This window comes from Triticum dicoccoides, chromosome 3B, assembly GCF_002162155.2.
Source record: "Triticum dicoccoides isolate Atlit2015 ecotype Zavitan chromosome 3B, WEW_v2.0, whole genome shotgun sequence".
Classification (NCBI taxonomy): domain Eukaryota; kingdom Viridiplantae; phylum Streptophyta; class Magnoliopsida; order Poales; family Poaceae; genus Triticum; species Triticum dicoccoides.
Window position 1 is genome coordinate 363,570,627 of NC_041385.1, and position 6,622 is coordinate 363,577,248.

Below are 6,622 nucleotides of genomic sequence, written 5' to 3' on the forward strand. Positions count from 1 at the left end.
CTATTAGGCTGATTTTTGATAATCAGCATCATCTTAGTGTTTGATCATGATGTGCCAAAGATCTGAGTCCAACTCCATACATGTGAACCACAAAAACTTACAAACACATTGATGATCACTTGGTTTCTTGCAAGCTGTGGACGTATCTCACCTCCCTGTGCCCGTTGCTTTGCTTCACGGCCCTCTCTGTAGCTCACTCAATCCAGTGGACATGGTCGACCACGCCAAAGCGCGCCGCTTGCGCCAGTACACGTGGTGATCACGCTGGCATCATGCAGATTGCAAGCTCTGGATTGGTCCGGCCAATGTGCTCATCCGCTCCCTCCTTGTCTCGACCTCCAACTTTGTCTAGGAGCTGCCCCGTGATGCCCTGCGTCGCCCTGTGTCGTTGCCTCGTCGTGGTTCGTAATAATTGCGTCGTTGTTTCCATGCCCATGGCGTGAACTGCCCCTGCACCTCCATCGTTGGCTAGTTGAACTCGCCCGTGATGCTCCAGAGACGTCCCCGCGCCTATACAAGGAGTGTCCGACCTTCCCCGCACATCAGCACTCTCTCCCTCGCCTCATTGTTCACCGGAGTACCTCTCCTTCATTGTTTCCTCGCCGTTCGTCCACGGTGGTCATCGGCCTTGGCTTGGGTCCGGCCACCTCAGGCCTCCCCTCGCCTCTCCTCCACGTCCACCGCACTTCCCACACCCCCACGAGCCGCCCCACCACCTTGCCCCCCTCACCGGAGACCCTCCAAGGCTATGCCCCCACTAACCTGAGCCGCCGCCCCTACCCTCCTCTGGTGCCGCCCTCCCCTCCTCCCCAGGCCTCCTCGGCGCCCGTTTCCCCTCTAAACGGAGTCTGCACTCCATCCTGCCCTCGCCACCACTCTCGCCCGACCCTAACACCTACCGGAGCCTCTCCATTGGTCGAAGCCGCCGTCCTCAGCCGCGCCATGCATCCCCACTTCCTGCTATCCCCAGCCTAGACGAAGACCTCCCCTGGACGTGGTGCTCGCCGGCACACCCATTCATGCTTTCGCCTTCACCGGAGATGGCCGGAGCCGGCCGGGTGGTCACTGGCCGCGCCTCTGTCCCGCCCGCCCCTGTTCTTGACGGGGAGGAGGAGGGAGGAAGAAGAAGACATGGGGAGGAGATGGATAAGGTGGCTCCCCCTGTCAGCCGCACAAGCCTGGCCCCGCCACCACCACGTCACGTAAGTGAATTTTTTTCTGGTCAAATGTGTTTTCTTCTTTGGGAAAGCGTATTCCAGGAGGCTTCAGGCCAAAATACGCTTTCACTTCTCTGAAAACGTACTCTGGTTCTACTGCGGCCCAAAATGCGTTTCCTCCCTTCTGAAAATGTACTTCACCTTATGCGCTTTCTGTTTTCTGCCCCGGGGACTTGTTGGTGATGAAAATATTAACAGATAGGTCCCTGAGCTTCAACACCTCACAACTTTTCAACCGTAACTCTGATCGAGGTGAAACCAACGCTCACGTCTTCGTCTCGTCGAGCTCTTTCTGTTGGTAAAATTTTCACTAGGTGGTCCCATAGTGAAAATGACCTTTTTGCTCTTGCCTCTAATCAGCCCCTTCCAAGAGAGAATCGTCCGGTGTTTCGTTTCCGCGGCTTCACCACACTTCTTCCCGAGTCTCCGTCACCCCCAGGCAAGCCAAAACCACCATTGGCATGATAGCCATGCAGTAGCATTGGTTTTCCACTTGAATCTTTAATAACTGTCTGTTTTTCTGCTACTGCTACCGTTGTTTCGATTATGCGATGGATTTGTGTTTATTTTCATGTTATGTTCATACGCACCTGGTTATCATGTTCTACTTGCTAGTATTACTTTCATATGTTCATACTTGCTAGTAGTACATGTTGGATTGGTCATGTTCTTCGGTGCATGACTATTGTCCGTTACTGAGTATCGTTGAGATGTTTGTTTCTTTGTTATTAGTGGGTTAAGTGCTTACTTGGTATTGTTCTTGCTATGTTCTGGCATGGTATTTATTCATGATGCTAGTGGTCATGTTATGTTCTGAGTAGTAGATGCTCCAGTGTAGTGTTATGCTCCTCAGTATGCCATGCTCATTTGGATATATGATTCCTTGTGGTTATGCTCGATGATTCGTTGCAACTCCATGCTTATGTTTATATCATGCTCATGCATCGTAATTGCATCTTGTTATTTTCAAATGACTCAGCTTATTGCCTTCAAGTTTAACCAGATTTAATTGAACTTGAACAACCGTTGGCTGAGTCATGGCACCACCATATCGAGCTAACCAGTGCAACCACATTTTCCTTTTATGGGAAGGTCTTAGCTGGATCTATTGTCATGCCTCTCGCCGGGGCCTCCAACGAGGGAAGGTTATGGGCACACGCTACCCTGATCAGGTAGGCAGACATAAGCCTTGTGTGCCCGTTCTTGTTGTTATGGTACCATGTCCCCGTTTGGGACCATTTATGTATTGCCACGATGGTGGCCGTTCATGCCTTTGGTAGGCATGGGGTCACCCATGACTTAGCCTAGAGGGGAGTTGGTCGGAGTGGCCGGGAGAGTGTCATGGGCAATAGAGCAGTTTTGTCGGAACACCGTTGGTCCACCCGAATGGGAGTGCGAGGCATTGGGTTCCATGGTGTGGGTATAGTGTGCTAACATCTGCATAGTGTGTGTTAAATCTATCGATAGCCGCGCCCGTGGATAAGGGCCCAGTTCGTAGTTGGTCACACTATGGGTCAACAGTAATAATAATAATGATGTGCTTAATAACAACCCTGGTTCAATGATGAGACAAGTTGGTTGATCTTTATGTGATCGTGAGAGGATCACCGTGGTATCGAGGATACCGAGTTGTCGGATATTTGTGGTGTTATGCGAGAATCACGGGTAAAGGTCAAGCTTCTCGTGGTCATGTATTGATTACTACGGTATTGTTTATACCAAGCTTGATTGGATCCTAAGATGATCGTGAGATGTCTGAGGTCGGTAAGTTATGCATGTGATGGTTACGAGGTAACCCGAGCAGAGTAAGTTGGTGCATGATAATGTCATCATGTTGCACGCTAGAATTATTATGCTCATATGTTCATGCCATGCTCATATTGTTCTAGCGGTATCATGTTCATCTTGTTCATGCTATGATTGATCTGATAGTATCATGTTAACCTGTAATTGCTACGCTGTTGTTTGTCTTGATTACTCTTGGTTGCTGTGAGCTTGCAAGTACATTCAATGTACTGACCTGGCGTGTCATGCTAGATTGCAGGTCGGGCCTTGATTGCTAGCTTGTTTGGTGTGGTTTTGTTGTTCGCGAGCTAGGATAAACGTTCCAGCCAGAGTCCCTGCGGATTGGAGTCCATCATCATTGGTTGTTCTTCTCCTGCCAGTAGAGGTTCCGCTGCCTCGAGTTGTTATGCTGCTTCAATAGAGCAACTGTAGTTGGCGTAGTGTCGCCGTGTCGGTGTTATTCATTGTAATATCGGAGACCTTGTATTCATATTCCGGTTGTAATAGAAAGCTGGTTTGCTCTATGCTAAGCAGTGCCGTATTCCAGAAGACTTCATCTCGATCTCTTGGCTGGAATACGCGGCATTCCATTTTCTCTGAGCAGGGGTGCCAGAAGAGACTACTAAGAATAAACAACTAGGTTGTCAGATCCCACACATAACAAGCATTTCAATAACATATACACAATATGCTCGATATGTGCAAATACAACATGGCATCACAACAAAACTCTATTACTCAAAGTATTTATTCATTGGGATAATTAATTTCATGCCCCTAGTTGTGTCCCACTCGGCAGGTTTGCCCTTAGTTTCCAAAAACCCTCGATTTTGCCCAAGCCTGTTTGCTCCTCTTATGAATTTGCCCTCCCGTCACGTTTTCGTCCAGTTAGTGCCGTTTGACTGTGTGTTGACCGTCTATGGACTTTTCGATGGACCATTTTGCCCCTCCTTTCTTACTCTCTCAGCAAACACTTCCAAGTGGGACCATCATCGAAAAAACCATCTCATATCCTCTCTTCCTTCTCTCCCGTTGGTCAAACCCTAGCCCCAGATCCCATTCCCTCTCTCAAATCTTAACCCCCGTGCACCACCCTTAGTTCTCCGCCGCCATGCTTTAGAGCAAGGCCACAGGGCAACCATCCACACCAGCGCCCGCGTGCGGTTCAATCCAACCGAGCTCGTCGGTGGCCAACCTCGTCGGAGTAAGCACGTAGGTCTGGTGAGCTCCTCCCCTCGGACCAGTCTCCTTGTTTTCTCCCCTGCTCTCTCTCTCTCTCTAAACTCACCTCTTTCTCTTTTCTTTGCCACGAGGAACCGACAACAGTCGCCGTTCTTCACCACCATCGGAATGCCACTGCATCCACCTGGGTTGCCGTCACTGGTCATGCACTCTGGCCTCTAGATCCAACCTGTCCTTGAGGGGATCCGCCCGCCGTCGCCCCGCCGGAGATCCCCAATGTCTGCTACTACCAACACCATCCCCTGCATCAAGCTCCAGATCCAACATGTCCTCGCCGGGATCCGCCCGTTGTCGCCGCATCAGAGACCCCTGACGTCCTCTACTTCCAGCGCCATCCCCTGCATCAAGCTGTTGCGCAAGCTCATCCTCCTTTCTTCTCGAGGCTTTCATGAGCTCCGGCTAGAGATATGCAATGGTTGCGTCCCCGTTGACCCTCCTCCATGCCAACGTTGGCTAGCCTCCATCGACGCCTCCCGCTGGCCCAGATCCATAGCGCCCCGAGGAAGGCCAGCGGGGATCCGGTTAGTGATGGGGCCACAAATCTCGTCGGTGGCCAATTTAGGTGGCTGCTGGGGACCCATGGCGGCGAGAGATGGTGGAGGAGGGTGGCACGCGCCTTCCCCGGGCTTCCTTCGACGCTGCAGCGGCGGTGGCCAAGCGCCTAGCGAGCTCCGACGCCGATTCATTTGCTCCGGCGAGCACATCCTCATCCTACAGAGGGTGTCCTTTAAATTGTTGGCTTGACGTTTGTTAAGACTTGACACAATGTAATTAGCTTGTATAGCTGGCAACTGTGGACTGATCATTAAATATATTCGAGATGAGACTGACGTTAAGTACGAGTACTGACTTTCCTCGCAAAAAAGTGTACTGACTTGTGTTAATTAATGGTGTTTTAATTAGTTTATGTGGTGTTAATTTTTTGCTTAAAAAGTAATGCAAAATTGATATTATGTTTACAACATGGCAGTGTCCATTAGAGATATTTGGTCCATTCTGGGTCCCACATGATAGTCAGAAGAGAGAGAGGATAGAGGGATGTTTTCTAGTGATAGGTCCCACTTGGAAGTGTATAGTGAGAGAGCAAGGAAACAGGGGCAAAAATGTCCAATGAAAAGTCGATAGACGGTCAAAACACGGTCAAACGGCACTAACTGGATGGAAATGTGATGGAAGGCCAAAACCATAAGAGGAGCAAGCGTGCTTGGGCAAAATCGAGGGTTTTTGAAAACTAGGGGTAAACCTGCCGAGGGTGACCCAACTAGGGGTATAAAATCAATTATCCCTTATTCATTAGGCTCTGAGGAGCCAGATATTGCAAACATGGGTCTCATGACCCAACATATAGAACATACAGGCAATGGAAGCATAATGATGTAGGGTAGAACCCTAGAGGCCGATCTTTCACGTTTGGAGGGATTCCTACCACGAACACGAAGAACACTAGGAGGGAAACGAGAGGGAAACACGAGAAAACACTCAACCAACAAGAATAAAGTCACACATGCGCTAGATCATCGAGACACAAGGTGATACAAGATCCGAATCCAACAAGGGACGATACAAAGGGTAATCGTTTCTTTTCCAAGAGCAGGTCTTGAGTTCTTCCCGTTAGGGGCCTTGAATCCAAATGGATCTTCTCCGTAGAGGCACGATCTCTCTAGGAGGAGCAGATCCGAATGGATGAGCGAGGCTCTATCCCATAAATGAGCTATCACAAGGCTGACCTTAGCTAGGAGGAGGGAGAGGTCTATTTATAGTCGTAGTACAAATGGGCATCAGCTAGAGACTGCGGGCACACACGCAGCGGACGTCCGGTCTCTACCGGTCGTTCGGTCGCTCGCGGAGGTCCGGACGTCCGGTAGGATCGGACATCCGCTGGTTTCGTTCTGTGATGGTGGCACCAGTCGTCCGGTCACTTCGGACTTCCTCTAATTTCTCTTCGGGTGTGGAGTTTCCGGTCGTCCGCTCGCTGGAGCATCAGGCGTCGAACGTCCGGTCATGTGCGGTCGTCCGCTCGCTGGGGCATCTCCGATGGTTGGGACTTGTGCAAGCTGGGCTTCAGGTGCTGGACGTCCGGGCCCGACCGGTCGTCCGGTGTCTGAAGCTTCATTTGTAGCTCTTCTTCTTGTCTCTCGTACTTGGTGTCCTTGCCATCTTGGCCATTGGATGTAGCTGTTCCGTGACTTCCTTCTAAGTACCTGATCACACATAGTGTTCCCGTTTGAGGTAGTAGCCATGACTCATGTGTAGAAAGGAGTAGTTCGGAGAGGAGCGGGTTCACCTTATCTTCGATAGCCTTTGCTCAAGCTCTTGTCATAGGTCCAAGTGGTGTCGTGGGAGATGTAGGTACATCCATGGGGATGATCATGGGATTC

The 6,622-nt window shown here is 50.4% G+C and overlaps 2 long non-coding RNA genes across 2 annotated transcripts; both read left to right on the plus strand.

The window, feature by feature from the left end:
* Nucleotides 1-338: 338 nt before the first annotated feature.
* Nucleotides 339-1,657, plus strand: LOC119281281. The gene is made up of 3 exons (XR_005138353.1): nt 339-1,202; nt 1,416-1,469; nt 1,578-1,657. It is a non-coding gene; the product is annotated as an uncharacterized LOC119281281 (long non-coding RNA).
* A 2,174-nt stretch (nt 1,658-3,831) lies between these two features.
* On the plus strand, nt 3,832-5,083 carry LOC119281282. The gene is made up of 2 exons (XR_005138354.1): nt 3,832-4,223; nt 4,329-5,083. It is a non-coding gene; the product is annotated as an uncharacterized LOC119281282 (long non-coding RNA).
* Nucleotides 5,084-6,622: the final 1,539 nt, after the last annotated feature.